This window comes from Falco naumanni, chromosome 4, assembly GCF_017639655.2.
Source record: "Falco naumanni isolate bFalNau1 chromosome 4, bFalNau1.pat, whole genome shotgun sequence".
NCBI classification, from domain to species: Eukaryota; Metazoa; Chordata; class Aves; order Falconiformes; family Falconidae; genus Falco; species Falco naumanni.
Window position 1 is genome coordinate 55,898,145 of NC_054057.1, and position 20,139 is coordinate 55,918,283.

The 20,139-nt window shown below is 46.8% G+C and overlaps 1 long non-coding RNA gene across 1 annotated transcript; it reads left to right on the forward strand.

The window, feature by feature from the left end:
* Nucleotides 1–28: 28 nt before the first annotated feature.
* On the forward strand, nucleotides 29–5,199 carry LOC121086447. The gene is made up of 2 exons (XR_005827369.1): nucleotides 29–3,650; nucleotides 3,987–5,199. It is a non-coding gene; the product is annotated as an uncharacterized LOC121086447 (long non-coding RNA).
* Nucleotides 5,200–20,139: the final 14,940 nt, after the last annotated feature.

A 20,139-nucleotide genomic window follows, 5' to 3' on the forward strand; every position in this document is an offset into this window, starting at 1 on the left:
GGTCTCAGGAGAGCTGAGTAGAGGGGGAGAATCCCCTCCCTTGACCTGCTGATCACACTTCTTTTGATGTGGCCCAGGACAGGGTTGGCTTTCTGGGCTGCAAGGGCACACTGCCAGACCATGCTGAGCTTTTCATCACACCCCCAAGCCTTTCTCCTCAGGGCTGCTCGCAATCCATTCTTCACCCAGCCTGTATTAATTCTGGGGGTTGCCTCAACCCACGGGCAGGACCTTGCACTTGGCCTTGTTGAACTTCAGAAGATTTGCACAGGCCCACCTCTCAAGCTTGTCAAGGCCCCTCTGGACAGCATCCCTTCCCTCCAGCATGTTGATTGCTCCACACAGCTTGGTATCACCAGCGAACTTGCTGAGGGTGCGCTCGATCCCGCTGTCCATGTCTCTGACAAAGATGTTGAACAGCAGCAGTCCCAGTACAGACCCCTGAGGGATGCCACACGTTCTTGCCTTTTGTCCCTTTGTTGCATGCCCTTGCTTGTGTTTATCCCTTCAAGCTGGACTCTTTCAGGTGTTTGTGTTATGCCTGCAAGCTCAGTACCCCAGCCCAGTGAAAGACAGCTCCCTTAAGACTTAGACAAGCATTGCGCAGGAAAAGAGAGGTCTGTTCAACTCGCTGTTCAGAGACAATATTTACTGACTGACATGTATGCACTACCCTTCTGAAACCTCAACTCTGTTCAAGTTCTGTTAAATAAAGGTGTAGTGGAAGACTGAATTCTCCTTAAAAAATAGTAGGCCATGCTGTGTAACAGAAGGGCTTAGTCAGAGAAACGGAGCAGAAAGAGAGCTGCTTCTTAGCTGAGGACTTCTATCTTAAAATAATACATGTTGCAGAAAACAACTAAGAAGCAAAGGATTCTCACACAACTTTGATATCACAGCTTATGCCTCCTGAAAGTGTTTCTTCACACTGCTGCTGTAGCTTGTTAGGTTAGGGTGGGATATTCCCCTGTTGCTCCTGGTATCGTTGCTTTGCTAGATTCTTACCCTACTTGAGGACAGTTGCACATAGCAGAAGTACCCTTTTGATTAAGAAAGATATTGTTGAAAGGCAACAATACGTTTTCCCAATTTCCATTTCTCAGTCTAATTATTCTGGTCCTCGCCATTGTTGTCCCCTGGAAGAGATGCCTGCTGAAGCAGAGGGAGGAGAAGACAGTGAATGCAGCTAATCCAATGTGTGATTTAGTCAGGCAGTTCAACTGAATGAACAAGCAAATAAGCTGTATTTCAAGACCTCCTTTTCTGTGAAAGTGTTTTGGTTTTGTTTTTTCTTCTTTTGTTTCCTCAGAGTGATTCTTGGCTCCGAAGATAACGGCCACTGTTTTTCGTTTGATTCCATCTCACCACGTTTGCAGCACAGCAGACTCTCCCAAAAGCCTTTCAACACGGACTCATTTTGCTGTTTGCCCAGCGAATACAGATTTTTCATTTTGATCTACGTTGTGTGTGGTTTTGGCACACTTTATAAATGAACCGGTTAAACAAGTGTTGCTAACGACTGCCCCTCCCTGTTGGTAGTCAACCCTCATCATTCATGGCCTTCCATACTGAAGGAGATGAGCCACCATGGGGCAAGTGCTTCTTGTAAAGGCCAGAGTAAATGTCAAGAAACTTTTTCCCTTCTCCTTGACCCAGAAATGTTGCTGTAGCTCAGCGTCACTGGACAGGCAGTGTTGGGTTGTCCGTAGCATGACTATTTTGGGGTAAGTGTTGCTAATGTTCAGCCAGATTGTCTAGGTGGGCAATCACTGAGGTGAGGCTGCATGGGTAATTTATGGCAAGTTCTGCATTTTGTAATTTATGCTCTGAATCTTTGAATGACAAAGTTAATTAGCTTTCTCAGATGAGTGAGAATCATGTGTTTAGAGGGGGAAGGAGAATGCATCTGGACTCGGGAATTGCTTGGTGGGGAGGCCCAGGTACTCAGTCAGGTTCCCTTTCTTCTGGCCTGATGCATCCTGCTTTTTTCCTTTACAGCAGCCCAGGATCACGAGAGACATGGTAACCGCTTCCTCCCTGAGCTTCCTGCAGCCTACTGGAGGTCTGCAAACTGGGACCTGGGGTCAAACCCACCAGGCAGGGGTAGCACCCAGAGCTCCCTGCTCCCGATGGTGTGCTGTTGTCCTGAGTCTGTTGTCCAAAAAGCTGTCTGCATCGCACCTGTCGCTTTTAGTTGAACATGAGGCTGTCTTTGGCTGTCTGCATGACTCTGTCATGAGTTGTGGTGCCTCTGGGACCTGTATTGGGCTGGGAGCTCAACCTTCAGCAGGAGTAAAGGAGGTGAAAGATTTCAACGTGTTAGGTTTTTTTACATGGTGACTAGAAACTGGGAGTATGACCTGGCCGTGAAAAAGGTAAAAGGTGTTAACCTTAAGCTTACCTGTATGTCTTTCCATTAACCTTGACCTTACCTGTGTGCCTTTCCGTTAACCTTGAGTTTACCCGTGTGTCTTTCCAGCTGAGATGGGGGCATCGCCTCATACAAGAGGGCATTTGCACATCTGCTCTCTTGCGTTCAAGAAAGAAAAATTAAAACTGGAACAAGTGAGGAAGAGGGCTGATATGTTGATCAGGGGAAGGGAAAGGCTGTCCTAGGAGAGGAGACTAAAAGCTTAGCTTGCTTTGCCTAGCAAGTGGAAGCTGGGAGGTGATACCATCATTTAGTCAAAATCCTTCAGGCTGGCAGTAAAGAGCAAGGGAAAAGCTATTCCAGCCAAAAGACAATGTTGGCTTGTGAGCAAGTGTCACTACTGATTGGGAATAAATTTGAACTGGAAATTAGGAGTAAGGTGGGGGCAAGGTGCTGATGAACCTTTTGTACTCTGTGTGTGGTGCCAGGACTGTAAAGCCCCATGCCTGCAGCATGACCTTTTGCAGGGTGTAACGTGGTGTCAGAAAGGCTGTGCTGAAACTGCATTTGGTTTGGACGAGCAGCGACCATTTGAGAAACTGTTGTTTGCCATGTGCGCAGAGCGGGGTTTCACACTCGACCTCTTTTGAGTTTCCTTCTTGACTTTGGTTTGTGGGAAGGAGCTAGTCTGGAAGGGGAAAATAAAGGAAAAGCTTCCAACTCCGCTTCTTAAGCTCAGAACGTGTGATGGCCCCGTTTGCTATCAGTTTGCTGGGCTAGTCCTCTACAAACAAGAGGAATTTACCCCACGGCAATCTTTCTTCACTAGAACCCTGCAAAAGGAAGTGAAGTTTAATTAGCATTTTAAAGTGGACAGCCTTGAAGTTAATGATATTCAATAAAGAAAAATTGTTTTAACCTTATTTGCACTTTTCAATTTACTTATTAGAGGCCATCTGTTATATTTTAAGCAAGAGCACTGGGAGCTAAACTCTCAGATTGTCAAATGAGGTTTTAACTGGCTAAGCAGAAGGGAAGGAACAGGCTGCCTTAAAAGAGCAATTAGACTGTTTTTCTTCAATTTCTCACTTTCGTGTCAAAAAGCAAATGGTCACCATTTCAAGCAACAGTCGAGTTGTGACAATGACATCTGTTTTTACAGGTGCTGATGAGTCCTGGGGAATGTCACTTGTCCTCAGATCTCAGATATGGTCCGACATGGATGAAATTCAAAAAGCCAAAAGTGAGATGAAACTGGTAAGGCGTGTGAAGGGCAGGAGTAAGTATTTCTATAAGTAAATCAACAGAAAAGGGAAAATGGGAACATACTAGTTTGCTGCTGAGCAGGTTGGTCAACCTAGTGACAAAGGGCATGGAAAAAGCAGAGGTGCTCTTTGTCATGACTGGCAAGGCTTGCTGTCAAGCCTCTTTATCTCTGTGCCTAGCAGCAGAATTTAAGGAGATAGGTGCTACCTGTAGCAGGAGACAAGCAGTTTAGGGACTACTGAAGGAAAATGGGCGTACATGGGTGCATGGGACTAGATGGGGTGTGTTCAAGGATGCTGAGGAAGCTGGTTGATGTCATTGCGAGACTGTTCTCTATCATCTCTGGAAGGTGGCAGTGGTTGTGGAAGGTCCCGAATGACTGGGAAGAGGCTAATGTTAAGTTCGTCCTCAAAGGGAGTAAGGAGGATCCAAGAAAACTGCAAACTGGTCAGCTCCACCTCTGTCTCCAGGAGGGTTACAGAGCAAATCTTCCTGAGGGCCATTTCCAGGCACATGAAGGACAAGAATTCAGGGGCCAGATCTGCATTGACCGTCATGGGAATTTGACTCCTCAGCTTATCTGTTTTAAGCTTGAGCGGATTCCCACCATACCTCTGAGAAGGTGGGTGTTTTTCTTGTGTCCCTGGGCAAAGCAAGAGCCTTTGGCAGGACAAGAGCCAAACCTTGGTCCCCCAGGTCTTATGAGAATAGTTTAAGTACTGGGCTACCCTTAATTCCTCCTGGAGGGGTTGGGAAAGGAAAGCAAAATATCTTCTCTCAGTCTTTTTAGCAATCTATGGGAGCCAGTACAGCTGGTGCTGTGCATGTGGATTCAGGACTGTACATTTGTGAATGGATGTTAGCAATCCCTCTGGATTTAATAATTGATGTACCACTGTTCACCTGAGCAGAGGCTCTGAATCCCGTTCTCTGGGGTACTTGGCAGTGGTGGCTGTAAGGTTACCATGCCCAGAGCAGGAATGGAATAATCCCTTTAATCCCTTTTGCAAACAAATGCAAAATGTCATCGGTGCCATGGGCTGATACCCTGTTCTCCAGGAGCAGCAACTTAAATTACCACAACCTGACTCCCTTCCACCTGGAAATTTGAAGACTGATCCCACAACCGCTTGAAAATTTAGATATGAGCTTCACCCGCGTGGGTCATCCTGCTGAAGTTAGGCTGAAGGTGACTTTTCTGTGCGAGGTCCTGTGGGCATCCCAGATTTCCTAGGGACTGAACCCACCAGCTCCTGGAGAGCCAGGCTTGCTCTGCAGCCAGCTGCATTCCTGTCCCGCGTGGTGAGTTACAGTGACAGAAGGGAGGAGAAATGATCCGAACGAAAGAAACAGAGCAGAAACGTAAACTAGATCATGTTGATTCACAACAGCGTTTGATCATTAGTAAGAACCCCCCCACTAAACCAAATGAACTATGAAGTATCTGTGGCAGTGAAATCCAGCTGCCAACAATGTTTGTCGTAAAAAATTGCCATGGGTACTGTTAGTTTGCTGTAAGCGCTAAAGCTGAATATGTGTGCAATAAAATAGCTTTTATAAAATCTCGCTTTTGTGTCATTCCAAACTTAAAATGCTATTTTGTGTTCAGATCTATAGAGAAAAAAACCAAAACAACCCACAACTTGAGGTGACTTTTGTTTTAAGACTGTTTTAAATTTATAACTGAGCTGGCTAAAATGCTTTTCATCAAAGTACAAAAGTTTCATGCTATAATTAATGGCGAGTGATATCTAATGCAATAAAACACCATCATTTGAGTGTTCTTACAAGACTATTTATGACTGGATATTGAAACTGATAATGATTCTGCCATTTGTCCTCATAATTTATTATTCCAAGGAGAGGCAAGTGGTGTTAAGGGTTCACGATCCGTTTTATGGAAAGAGTGCTGAATTCAGCTTTTATGGGTGTAAATGACAATGTTTGGCGCTCTGTGGAAAATGTGCATGTGACAGGGAGTGCAGACCCTACTGAGGGGTCGAGATGGGGGGGGTTAATGCTCTTTCTAAGAGAGCTGAAGCCTCTGGCTGTGTGATCCAGTTGCAGGTGGCCTTACTGGGACCAGTGCAATGACTTAGCAGGCTTGCTCAGAACACCAGGGCAGGATTTTTCTGGAAAGCTTCTACCTGGTTTCTGTACTAGGTGATCTAATGAAGTATGGCTTTGGGCAGCCAAAGCTGAATTCAGTATAAGCAGCCTAATCCAAACCCCATGGAAGATAGTGGAAAGAATTACTGCTCTGGCAAGTCTTGCGTCAGGCCAAAACAAAAGCTCAGCTCTGGAGGAGACTTCCCTTGGTCTTGCAAAGCGCCAGCCGGCCCGTATCCCTCTGAACACAGCCCTTTCATATCACACTGGGCCAAGGCTGATTTACTGAACACTCAGGCTCTGATCCTTATTTAGGCTTGTGGAAACCTGGAGGAATTTCTTTCAAGTCAGTGTTGATGCAACTAATGGAAAATCTGAGTGAAGTCAGACCTGGGTTTTTTTGGACTGAGATCTGAAAAACAGATCTGATCCTTCAGTCTGCCGGACTCCTGGACCTGAGACTACAGCTTGCTGGCTTTCCCCAGCCTGCTGTTCATTTGCTGTGAGATAAGGTCCTGTAGGTAAAGATTTGTGTTTCCATCAATAGCCCCAGCAGCAGACCGATGAGTTGCTTGCTGCTTTACAAACAGCTTGGAGTGAATCTGATGCTGCAGAAGCCGAGAGCAGGATGTGACCCTTTTCTTGGCTTTTCAAGAGTGATGGTTGCCTTCCTCTTCCCTTCTGCCTCCCCTTGTTTATTCTAATCAGCATGTCAAAAGGGAAGTCGCTCCTTTATTGGAGGTTATCCATGTCAAGGGAAGTTATGTTTCCATCACTACCTGGGGGCCCATCAGCAGCAGAAGATGGAGAGCAGTGACTTAGAATGACTTTGAAGCAACACCCAGCAGCAACTGAAGACAAGAACATAACCTTAGCTGACGTTTAAAATAACATGATACACAAATAAAACCATTCTGCTAAATTATGCATCTTTTGACTCTTGGCTGTTCTCAAATGAAGGGGACTGGGTGAGTGTTTTCTATACGTGCCCCGTCTTTTTGCCATGCTGGGAGCTGAGTGACAGATGCACACTGATGGAGCATAGCACATTGATTTTGCGGCTGCAGTACTTTATGCTGAAAAGAAATACAGCTTTTAAAACGATGGAGGGCCCCTATTCAGCGAAAAAAGAGAGGTGTATAGGTGAGTTTTGCTGAATGTGCCTTAGTTATCTGCTTTGACTTAAGCACTTGCCTTAATGCTTCGTTGACCAGCATTGATGGGAGTACGTTTAACAGTAAGTTTGAGTTGAGCTAAGTAATGGCTAAAGAACCAGCAAGAAAAACAGGGTAATAGGGATACTGAGAACAATATAGCTCTGTTTCACTAATCGTTGGAAACCAAGAAATAATATGTTAATGTTAAAGCTTTTTCCCTAATGGCAAAACATGGATACGTGCTGTTGCTGGCGTGTTCCTCTCTTTTCCCAGGTGGGAAGTACGGCCAGCAGCAGGTTCAGCAGGAGCCAGCGGTGTGCCGGGGAAGGCAGGACAACCTGCACCCTGGGGTGTATCAAACCCAGCAGAACCAGCCGGTCAAAATAGGTGGTTATCCTGCTGTGTGCAGCATTGGTGCGGCCTCACCTGAGCGCCGTGTGCTCCTCTGGACCCCACCGTTTAAGAAGGATGCTCAGGTCCTTGGTATGTCCAGAGGAGAGCAACGAAGCTGGTGAAAGGGCTGGAGGGCATGTCCTATGAGGAGCAGCTAAGGACCTTGGGCTTGTCTCCTTTGGAGTAAGGAGGCTGAGGGGCGACCACCTTGCTCTCTACAGCTTCCTGAGGAGGGGAAGTGGAGAGGGAGCTGCTGTGCTCTTCTCCCTGGGATCCAGGGACAGGACACATGGGAATGGTTTAAAGCTGCACCAGGGGAAGTTTAGATAGAACATCAGGAAGCATTTCTGCACCAAGAGAGTGGTCAAACACTGCAACAGGCTTCCTAGAGAGGTGGTTGATGCCTCAAGCCTGTCAGTGTTTAAGAGGTGTTTGGAAAATGCCTTTAATAACATGCTTTAACTTTTGGTCAGCCCTGAAGCGGTCAGGCAGTTGGACTAGATGTTCGTTGTAGGTCCCTGCCAACTGAAATAGTCTAGTCTGTTCTATTTCTAGTTGATATCTGGTTTCAGCTCCTCAGTTTTACAACAGCTCTGGCTGTTTCTTTTGTTGTCAGTGATTTCACTCTGCTCTCACCAGCACAGCCCCCGTCCAAACCTTCCTGAGATCCTGTGGCTGAGCCCTCACCAGATGCAACTTCACTGACCATGAAGGAGATGCATTGATTGACCTTAAGCAATGACCTGCCCTTCAGTTTTCATTTAATAGTCTTTATTCAAAACTTTTAGGGAGGGTGGAGGGAACATGAAAGATACCTCATTTGATTTGGGTATTACTGTATTAGTTTTCCTACTGCAGTAGCACTTAACAGCTGTAGGTGTGGACAAGTGTGGTGTTGCACGGCTTTACAAACGTACATCAGGCATTATCCTTGTGCCTCTGTTCCTCTCTTGTGTCTTCTGTAAGTGCATAGCTAGCAAATGCAACCCAATTTTATACTCTCAGGGTCATCTGTTTGCTGCTTTTCCCTAGGCATCTGCTACAGTAGGCAGGATACAGAGCAGCATCAGTCTGGTTTGCAGCAGGGAGGGCAGAACTTACCCTCACTGCATTTTGCCAAGACCTGTTTTTAAAGGGATGTCCTCTGAAGCACTGCTTCTGTAGTGTTTTTATGGCAAGGCTGTATCTTTCTCTGGTTTTCCAAAAAGATTCAAGCATTGCATGTGGTTTGCAGGTGGAAAGGGCAGTGTAAGGGAGTTGCTTTAATGTTTAACCTTCTGCCCTACCTCCAAAAATATTACTGCTTCTGATGGAGGCTGGTGATCTGGGCATAACTCGTAATTTGAACATGGCTGGAGTCACCTCTCTGATAGCTTTAGCTCGCCAAATTCAGTGTATTCATTTTTGGTGAGTCCATGATTTGAAAATAAAAGTTGATTTTAAGAAGGAATTGTACATCTTTAAGGGAGAGAAATCACACTTTTTAGAATGTGTCTATCATTTGAGAGCATTCTGTTTCATGGATGGTCTCAGCTTAGTCTTCTGTGAACTTGTGTCCACATCACAAAATGACCATGCAATTTGGCGTGACAGGCAAGAGGCATTTTAATGGTTATTAAGGGGATACACTGGCTGATCTGCCTGCAAAAGCTTGTGTAGATCCTGGCTGAGCCTGCATTTTTGTGTTTCCCCCTCTCCTACGCTAACTAGCAATAAAAATTTAATCTGTGTAGCAAAAAATCCTTTTGTTTCAGGGGCCAGGCAAACGTCCCAGGTTTTCTGTTTATTTATAGGAGATGAACTTGCTTGCAAGATGGGTTTTGTAAAATTTGATCCAGCTTTACCCAGAGCTGAGCCAGATCCATGGCTTGCATTATCAGCAGCTGGTTTGCCTGGGAAATATCTGACTGGTGTGGAGGAGGGCAGTGAGAGATGTAAGAGGTGATGCAGGAGACATGTGGGCCTGGGTTGCCCCCTACCCAAGCAGGGTCCTTTGGCATTAGACTAACATGACGAGGAAGAGCATGAGGGATGAGGATAGAGGACCGTTCTGAGGTGACAGGCTTGCCCTAAACCAAATACAAAATTTTGTGCAGATCATAGAAACCTCCAACACATAAATACATCAGCAGTGATGTGACAATGCTACCCTCAGTGGCATGAAGGTTTAGATGTCAGCTCTCCAGGTTTCACGGGGATGCTCACATTAACGTGTTTGCAGTACCAGTTGCAATATCTATCATGGACTTTTGGGACTTGGCCCTGTCCTGTCTCTGACAGCTGGCAGAGTCAGCAGTCGCTGCTGGGACAGCCATCCCACCTGCACCATCCCAGGTACTGAAGGTCAAGCCACCAACCACTGTCCCATGGCCACATGGTTTGACCCCCAAACCCTTTTGTTTGCAAAGCCGTGGGAGCGGAGGAGGTTTTGTTCAGTAGTGTTTGTGGAAGTGGTCCCAGTGCCTGGGTGCTCTCTGGCTGGGGGGTATTTTATATCCTGCTGCCTGTGCCCTGGGTTGGCTCCTTGGGTTCAATGATAATATAAACTGTCATCCTGAGACATCCACGAGTGCCCGTTTACCATTCGTGGAGCAGCACTGCTCTGATGACACAGCATACATTACCCAAAAGTTCACTGGAGGACGATGAAGGTGATTAGGAAGGGAAAAAAGTTTATTTTCTTCCAATGGCTTGAGGGCCAAGTTGTAAAAGGCAGAATGTTCTCGGGTGGCTGTAGCTGTGCCTGCACCACTGGGGCTGGGCTGGGAGACCCTGGCTGGTCCTTGGGGTTTTATTTTGTGTAATTCAAACTCTCTTTATACAAACGTCCCTCTCCAGATGTCATGCAGTCACCTGAATCTGTTCTCTCCTGGCTTAAGTGCTGTCAAACGGCGACGTGTCTCATTTCCCAGCGCATGCCCTGGGACACGTCTGCCTTCGTGCTCAGCCCTGCGCACGCAGTGCTGTGCGTGACAGTGGCCCCGGTGTCCTGGCATCAGCAATTCTTCAATCTCAGCCTCGCCAGCTCCCCAAAGCTTTGAAGATCATCTTTTAAGATGCCAGGCTGCGCATCTCCCGCAGACCAGGCTCGCACATGCTGAGTGTCTTGGGACGCAAACGGCCCGGCAGCCTCGCCGCGACGCATTGCCGCTCACGCTAATGAGTTTCGTGTCTTGCTACGGTGGATGGCAATTAAAGGGGGCTGATGAGCCTGAGCCCGAGCCTGCGGGCAGGGGCGGCCTGTGCTAGTGAGGAAAGATGCGAAGGGTGCGAGCTTTTCTCAGAGCATCACACTAGAGGGTGCCAGATTGCTTTTCTCCGCGCTGCTGCCTTCCCTCGCACAGGTTTGGACCGATTTGGCTTTGTACGTCTTGATGGTTCCTTCCACCCATTGAAGTGCTCGTTGTATGCGCACAGGCGTGCTGCTAGTTGGGTGGGAGAGCACTGACCACCCCAAAATCCATGCCATGGGTGCGTGGTGTCCTCCTCTGCACAGGCTGGCTTGGTCCTGAAGCCAGAGCTGCTGCTTGAAATTCAGCAGTGGCCAAACAGCAAATTGGGTTGGTCAGGGGATGTGCCTTTTGGGTAGCAGGAAACACCCCTGTCTTTGATAGGGAGCCCAGAGGCTGGGATGAGGGCAGCTGCCCTCAGCTCCCCAAGTGGGAAGGTTGGGGGTTATCCCCGCTGTGCTATGGCAGGTTCCTGTGCCTCCCTGTGTACCCCTCCAGTCAGCACATCTCGTAACTTTGATGGGATGCTGTTCTCATTTCTGGCTCTTTGTCACCCTTTTCCCTGCCCCTGGCCATAACCCAGCATCTCTTGTTGTGCCTGTGCTCTGAGGATGTTCTTCCCGAGGGCAGGAGGCTGAACTTGCCTCTCTGGATTTCCTTCTTGCTTCTTTCAAATAGTTGCATTTCAGGTTGTGGTCTGCCTGAATTTTGCTTCTCTGCTCTTGAGTACTTGTACCCCTTGTGGGCTTGGTCCCACCATGCATTTCACAAGCAGATTCTTGACCCTTTGTCAAAGGCATCAATCATGACACTGGCCAGACCCAGATCTGAGGCAAGCCTCTGCCGGTTTGGGAGTGAGCCATCGCTAACCACTTTGCATGCTTTCTTTCATCCACTTGTGCCCTTTCCTCCATAGCTTTTCCTACGGCCTGGGGCTATCAGCTGGGCTTTCTGGGCCCCCAAAGCATCCATAATATGAATTCACCAAGATCCATGGATCTGCCCATGGATGCTATTGTGCAGTCCCAGCCCTGCAATGACATTCCCACCCTGGTGGGGTCTAAGCTGACCTTTCTGAAGTAACTGGTATTTCATTAGGACCAGACCTTTTCCTTCCAGACTGGTTGATGTATGTGTCTAGTGTACCAGATTTTTGTCCATGTTAACTGGAAGCCCCTTGGAAGTACCTCTCCTCCCCAGAGAGGTGGAGCTGGCACCGCTGATCCCTGTAGGTTTGAAATTGTCTCCTAACATGAAACACGAAGAGTCTGGAAGAGAAGGTGGAGTATATGAGACAGATGGGAGAAAATAATTATAAACTCCAAATCCCCCAAACTGTAATCCCACCCATGCACAAAGATGCTCTTCCTCACATACCAAGCTGAATTTTTACCCCCAAAATGCCTGTAGGGACTGCCACACTATAAAATCTGTAGTAATAGTAGAGGTTGCATATTGCAGGGGTGGGTAGCAAACTCTTGGGTAGGTAAAGCTGCATAATGGTAAATTAGAAACAACCTGATTCCTGCATACCAGCAGCATAAATGTTTCTTCAGTGGAAGAATGCCTCCCGCTCCACCCCTGGCCATCATGCACAGGTCCAGGGATGGTTTTCCTTCTTCCTCCTGTTGCTGTCACCCTTGGAGCCAGCCCTCAATCTGTGTGTTACTTCTTTCTTGTCCCATGTGAGTAAATTAGAACAGAAGTGATGTGAGGTGTAATCAAACCTGTCAATTAGAATTATGTTCAGTTAAACATAATAAGCCAAATTAGAACCCAGTGTAGATCTGCTGGCACTCGATGAATTTGCACCGTGGATGGACTTGGCCCTGTGTTTTCACACCGTTTTCTTGTGTCTGTAAGTGGCTAATGTGTGACAACCTGGTGGCATCATAGGACAGCCCAGGAAGAGGAGATGTGTCCTATAATCTGTCCTGGCTGCTTGCTCCTTCATCCAGCCTTTTGCATTCATATTTGCTCACTTTTGGTTTCAGACTGAGTCTGGATATTACTAGGAATGGCTGGCTCATTTAGACACTGTCCTGTTTGATTTTCCTGGTGGTGTTAGTAGTGCTCTGTCTTATTATCCTCTGAGATGTAGAGGGGTGAGAAAGAAGGAGGACTTTCCCTGAGCTGCACAAAAAATTCCCACATATTCATTGCTCCTTACAGCAAGCCAGGCTCAGAGGGGTTTGGGAACCAGCTGTGGATCCTACTTCTCACTGCTGTAAAATGTTGTGGCAACTGGTGCTTTCTGGAAGTGAATCTTTCAGAGCAGTGCTTGGCATGAGCGGCACCTTTCTTAGGTTGTCCTGGTGGTGGTAGTCGAGGTGTGTGATGAATAGCTTGTGGTTTGGTTAGCAGTGAGAGGACACAGCCTCTCATGGCTTGTCCTGTGCCTGGTTCTCTCCATCAGGCTCAGCTTGGGTCCTCACCAGTGTCCCTTGTCCCTGCGCAGGTCAGGGTGACACCACCATTGTCCCTGCGCAGGTCAGGGTGACACCACCCCCCCTCCCCCCGAGCGAGAGCAGAGCCCCTGGGAAGACACTTAGAGCCAATGGCTTCTGGAGGGCCCGTAGAAATTATTTTCTACAAAGTTGCTTGGGTCTGGCTGCTGGGTACCACCACCACACTTCGCTCTCTGGTTTAGCATAATTCCCTTGATTTTTCTCGTGATCGTATCAGCAGTTTCAAATTCAAGGTGTTCTCCTCCTCCTTCCTGAACTGAGGTCTTGCCGACTGAAAATATCCAGTGCCACATCTCTTGTGTACACCCTTGTCCTTCTCTCTAGCCCTACCAAAGTTTGCAAGCTTTAACTGTTCATGCTTAAAATGCAAAGGAGGGCAAAAGAGGAGTGTGCCCTTGTTTTGGGCACCGCTGCATGCCAGCCTTTCCATGCTAATGAGCAGGGATCTTTCCTTAGGTTACAATGGCAGAGTAAATAGATGCCCAGTGCCCCATGCCTGGCTCTGCAGAGTACAAACTGTTGTGTGGCCGAGGCTTTGAAATAAGTTATTCTTATTGTGATTCTTGTTTATAACACCAGATTCATTGTTTGCAATTTTGTTCAGTGGCATCCAATCAATAGCAGACAATAAAATATTATTTCGAGTGGTGTAGACGTTCCATGAGAATGTGATTGATTGCTTTAATTTCTGCCTTCCTCAGTGTTTTTACTAAGCCCTGTCTTGATTTCTTTCGTTCTGCCTAGTTCTCTTCAGCATCAGTTGTTAAATAAAGTGACATATTTATTATATCAGCTTTATTTGACAGATTGCAGGGCGACATATTTTAGATTATTTTTTTTCATTTATAGATGTATGCATGTGCGCGTGTGAAATTATACGTACATATATATACACACACTGTATAAAGTCAGTGTGTGCATGAACAGAAGGCCAAGATTTCCAAGCACAACTAGAGATTTTAGGTGCCTAACTTGGCACACCTTTAGCTAACCCAAGCTCAGTCGCCAGCCAGTATATGATCATGCAATTTAAGTGACCGGGTCAGTGTGTGTTATATGAAGTTCTCACCTGTCAGGTGAAGTTTATCATCTCTTCAGGTGGCTGCAGTAACAGACCATGTGAACACTCCTGGTTTTCCACGTCTGCCAGGTTAGCTTAACAGACCACGATGGTGATTAGTTATATTAAGACAAGCCCTAGAAGGTGGCTTTAATGTGTGTGTTGCAGAGATATTTCAGAGGTGTCTGGAAAAGTTCTTTTTTGTAAGATAAACCAGGGAATTTGTTGGAACTATTTCTGGTAAATGTCAATCCCTCGCGGAGCACCTTTGTTCCTCTAAGTCTGGTGTTCAGAGGACCTGGAAGTTAAAATCAGCCTCTTTGGGTGGTGTATATTGACTTAATCCGTTTAATCCATGTAAGGATATGGGCCATGAGATTTAGAGCACCTTCTAAATTACGGCCTAAATGAGCTCTTTCTCCCCATAAATACTGCATGACTTTAAGTTAGGTGCCCCAGGACCTTAACAGTCAATCCCAGAAATCCAATGTCATGGGGAACATGGCAACTGCTTCCAGCTTTAGTTGGTCAAGATATTGGGCTGTAAATCCTAGTCTTGGTGGAGGACTGAGCATTTCTTCATAACGTGCCCAGTGTGCTTTGGGTAAGGAGTTTCATAGCTGGAGAACAGCTGGGCGCTGTTAAACATCCATTCTTGATCCCCAGATGACTCCTTCTTTTTTGTGCTAATCTGAGGGGGTTTTTTATTTAAAATGGCAATTGTCTGAACTTGCTTAGCAATTTAGGATGTTCTCATAGCAGGGAAGCATTAAAGACTACACAGACTCTGAACTGCATATTGAAAATGGAGTACATTCATGTTTATTTTCTAATCCTTTCAAAATGTTGTTGGAGTAGGGTTTAAGCCCAGCCATCTCCCTTTTCATGAACATAGCTTGTTGTCTCTGAGCTTAAAAAACCCACAACCACCAAACAACCAACAAATAAATCCTATTACTCCAGAATATGATTAGTGTTCTGGTTTGAGTTATAAATCCTCTTCATTTAAAATGCACTGTTGCTACAAGTTAGGATTTGAAAGTACAATCATGCAAATGCCATTTGCAATGTTTTCACTCTAGTAACCTTGGCAATACTGCAAACACCTCTGCTGTTTGATACACACAGTTTGGGAATCTCAATTGTAAAGCAGCGAGGGAGAAGCTGCCAATTTGTGCCGTTCCTGGGGGGGAAGGGGTCATTTCTAGGGTAAAATTTGGCCTCTGAAGGAGCCATGCCTTTTTCCACCCCATTCTGGATACTGGTGCTTTGTTTTATGTTGTTTTACGCTGGTTATATCCAGCTTTACAATATTTAAGCCCCTTGTATAAATCAAAATCACGGAGCATAAATATTTATCAGCTAAAGTAATACACTGCACAGAAGACAAGCTTGGGAACAGAATGAGCCAAGTATTGCTTATAAAGGCGAAAACAGCGAGTTACATTTTCATCCTGTCCAGACTTAACGTGTAAAGCAGTCACAGACCCAAGCACCTTAATTCTCCCTCTGATGTTAAACATCCCGGACCAGCATGGATGTTGGTGCTGTGGCCACCTGCTCCTCGGGGCTGGTGGGGGGGGAGCAGTGGGGCTTCCCTTGGGCACATCTCCCTTTGGAACAACAACCTCCCCCCCTGCAGGCACACAGCCTGGAAATGGGCCCCATCCAGCACTGCTTGACCTGCCCCTGATGGTCCCTGGTTGCTTTTCGGTGGACCTGGCGGTAGGTGGGACTTGACGGCTGTTGTGTTGCTACCCGTCTGGTGGAGCGTGGAGGATGCTTTGTAAAGGTGTCTCGTGGTGAATGTGGGAGAACCAGAATTGCTGCTTGTGGGTGAAAAATAGAGCCCCGTAAGATGCAGCAAGAAATTGCCTTTGTCAGCTGTTACCCTCTGACGTACAAGCTGGTCTGACTTTTTCCCACCCAGGAGGCTCCTTACCAGCATTGATTTTCTGACAGCAGCCACTCTTGGAAAGTCCTGCACCCACATTTCTCAGGCCATGGCTTGCTGTTTTGGGATGCCAGCCCTGCTTGTCTTTGAGCCTGGGACACTGAAACCTGTTGTACTTTGGAGGGTGGGTGAGACGGCAGCGCATCAGCTCCTGTCACTTTCCCGTTGAGTGCCCCGGTGTTGGAGGCCACCTGCAGCTCTGCCTCTGCTGCTGGATGTGCCTGCAAGACCAGTGCAGGGATTGGCCCTGTGAGATATTGCTCTTGAGATCTCCCAGAGCCTTCCTGCAAGGAGATGTTGTGGCATCTCTGATCCTAAACAGCAAGCCTAAAATGAAAAAGGTGAAATGTATGAGAAGAGTTTTAAGGAAAATACTGTGTTATGTGCATGTGTGCCTGTATGAAAATGTATTGCTTATGGCTGACTAGAAGTATCAAATCTAACCTTAGTGATGCTCATGGCTGCTTGAACCTCAGCTGATTTCTAATGTTGAATTTATTAGCAAAAGCATATGAGTTAGAATTTAGTCTTCTCTAATCCAGTGCACATGATAATCTCATTAGGTCTAGAAAACTCACCCAGTACCGCAGAAGAATGTAAGTTGCGTAAGTTGAACATACCTGTGGAAAAGGAGAAGACCGACAGCTAGCAATAGCTTGGCTGAGTTCAGGTGGTGGCTGCATGGCCGGTTGCTCTGGTCCCCATGTGCTTCCCACCTCCACACAAGCCGGGTGGGAGGGGACCCCCGGGCTGAGCCTGCTGGGGTTCATGTGTGGGTGGAGAGTGCCTTGAGGGCAGAAAGCAGAACCCGGGGAGTATTTCTGACTTGCAAAAGCAAAGGGCTTTAGTAATTCCTGTAAAAGGGGAGCACCATCGTGTGCCCTGCCTTTCTGCAGCGCATGGTTCGTTTGGAAAGTTTTTACCTTGGAACAAAACACCTTTCCTGCACCTTTCCAGCATAGATAGCTAGTGTGGGCATGAAAGCACCGGGGGCTGGGCAGGGGGCTGTACAGGGGCCCTTCCCACCTTGGCAAGGGCTCTGTGTGTGACTGTATTGTTCCTCATCAGCCTTTCAGGCAGGAATTTTGCAGCCTTTAGCCTTGTTCAGGTTCTATAGCAGAGTCAGATGTTAATCGGTTTGTTGTAGTAAAACGTTTTATGGGACAATTTGGCTTTAGCTATACCCTCCCACTCTTCCCCGCTTGTTTTTCTTCAAAAAGGAAAGGGACCTGCACGGTGCTATTCGTCAGGGTGTGAGAGGTTTCCTGACCATGCTCGCTGTCCTTTACTGCTCAGGCAGGGAGTGCACTGGGTGACAATGTGGTGTACGTGTGGGATAGGTGTCTCTTCCATCTGCGGTCTTCAGATGACCCTGTTTGTGTTTGTTGGCTTTGAGCAGGGTTCATCCCACCCCACACAGATACCCAACTTTGATGCCCACCCCCAGGGACAAGGGGTTGTGCTCAGGAAGCTTGTTGTCCACAGGGCGATCACTTTTTCCACCAGTCTCCTTCAGATAACCTGTCCCATGTCCCTTCCAGTCCTGCCTTCGTCACCAGGGGCACAGCTAGGCTCAAAGTTTTGGACAAGTTCCCCTGTGTTGGCAGCAGTCTTTCCAGGTTGGGGGGGAGAAATTCAGGAAACAATGTGTGTTTCTAATGCAAAACCATTAATTGCAAAACAATCATTCAACATGGTGAAAAATTATGTTTTGAGCTGAACCATGTCCAGCAGCTTCATTAGGATTACAGTCCTCCTGGTAATATCCCAGCTGTGCTGGGAATCTGGTTCTGGGATGTTGAGATGCTTCAAGATCCATGGCCATGTTGTCTGTGAGTAGCTGGCTTCTGGCTAAAAAGCTACCTGGAAGCCAACACAAGTGCTTTATGGACACCTTGAAATCCTCCCTTAAAACCTGTCAGATAGTATTATTCAAGACTAAAGGACATCTGGAAGCAGACACCTTCCAAGGGTGAAACATGCAGCCACATGGCGAGCCAGGAGGGAGAAGAGGCAAAGAAAAGAGAATGAACTGTTTTCCTCTTCAGAACCTTCCATGCTTTGCCTGTAACCAGCCCTGCTCTTATCCAAGTGAGCAGACAGCTGGGGAAAGCAGAAAGAAACTATCATGTCCATGGCTACCATGAACAACGGTGTTTAAACAAAACTGACTTATGCCAGAGGTAAAGAGTGTGCTGGCACCTCAGCTGTCCTCACCAGCTATCTGACAAGCCCAACACAGGCGCAAAAGGCACACCTGGAAACAAAGATACTATGTGGATGCTCTCCTGTTCAGGGAAATTCTATAAAATTCAATGGCAACAGGAGCAAAAGCGTTCTCTAAGCATCACATACAATTATATGATATTTTTTTTCCTGCATCCTGGTTAATAAAGATCAAGATCACTTCTATGCATGTCTTTAACTATTTATTTTCTATTCAGTTCTGTCAGCAAGATCTGAAACAGAAAACGTACATGTTCTGGGTTGACCTTGGCTGGATACCAGGTGCCTACTGAGCCGCTCTATCACTCCCCTCCTCAGCAGGACAGCGGGGAGAAAATAAGGTGAAAAAAAATTGTGGGTCAAGGTAAAGGCAGTTTAATAAAGCAAAAGCAAAGGCTGCATGCAGAAGAAAAGGGAAGCAAAAGATGTTATTCTCTACTTCCCATCAGCAGGCAAGGTCCGGCCACTTCCCAGGAAGCAGGGCTTCAGTACGCATAGCAGTTGCTCTGGAAGACAAACATCATAAATAATGAATGCACTACCTCCTTATTTCTCCTCCTTTCTCTTAGTGCTATGACTGAGCAGATGTCATATGGTATGGAATATCCCTTTGGTCATTCTGGGTCAGCTGTCCTGGCTGTGTCCCCTCCCAGGATCTTGCCCACCCTCAGCCTGCTGATGAGGGGGGCATGTTGGTGAGACAGCCTGGATGCTGTGCAAGCGCTGCTCAGCAGCAGCCAAAGCACTGGTGTGTTCTAGCTGCCTTTCGAGCTACCAACGGAAAGCACAGCACTGTGAGGGCTGCTACGGGCAAAACTATCTCCATCTCAGCAAGATCCAATACAATACAGCTGCTATTACAATGTGTAGAGCATCGTCCTAAGGAGTTTTGCCTCTAAGATCCATAAAGCAAGCATGTTCCCTATCAGTTAAGGCTCTCCTTTTGTCAGCATTTCCATTCTCCCCTAATCCCTCCCATTGTTAGGTCTTCAGTCAGCTGCAAAGAAAATCCCTCCCCTTCGAGGCCTAGGATCCAAACCTCACCCTCTAAACAGAATTACCCAGACATGACTTAGTATTTTGGAGGACCATAGCAGTCTTGAAATGAGAATGTGCAAATGTGTCTTGTCTTGAGCTTGTATTGTGGAGGAGTCCCAAATCATGAACTTCTGCAAGAAAAAGAGCTGGAGGGAAAATCTCCATGCATGCTGGCAAAGCAACAGGCATGTTAATTAGCTGGGCTGTTTGCTACCCTGGCTCTCAAAGGACCTGGGTCTGTTCAGGGATTTCTTAATTCTTTCCCTCAATTCCCACTTGTTTAGCTGTTTTGCTTTCTTCTTTTGGCCTTCACCTGTTTGATCTTGTGGGAACAGCTATTAAAGACTCTGAGGAGGCCTGTCAGTGACTAATTGCTAGCACCCAGTAATTAGTTGAACTAATCAGAAGTGGTTAATTGTGATGGGATAATAAATATAGTAGCCCACCACTGTGGTTTGTAGAATGGAGGTGAAGCTGCTGAGGTAACTGGTAGCACTTATGAGCTACAGGGGCCTGATATGGTTCGTTTAAGCTTGGCTGTGGGTCCTCATTCAAGAAATCAGGTTGGTCTTGGTAGCCTGATGTCCAGATGCTTCCAGCTCCTGGGCTAAGGGTAAGCTGTGTGACTTCTAGGTTTCATTACCCCCATGTGGTTTGTCATTCCTGATAGCAGCCCGGTGTTTCAATCCAGAGGGTTGCAATACATATTGGATGGCTTGTGCCTGACAGGTTTGGTGGTCTTCTACGATGAGGTTACAGCACTGGTCGAGGAGGGAAGAGCAGCTGGTGTGATCTACCTGGGCTTGTGCAAAGCATTTTACATTCTGCATAATATCCTTGTCTCTAAACTGGAGGTATATGGATTTG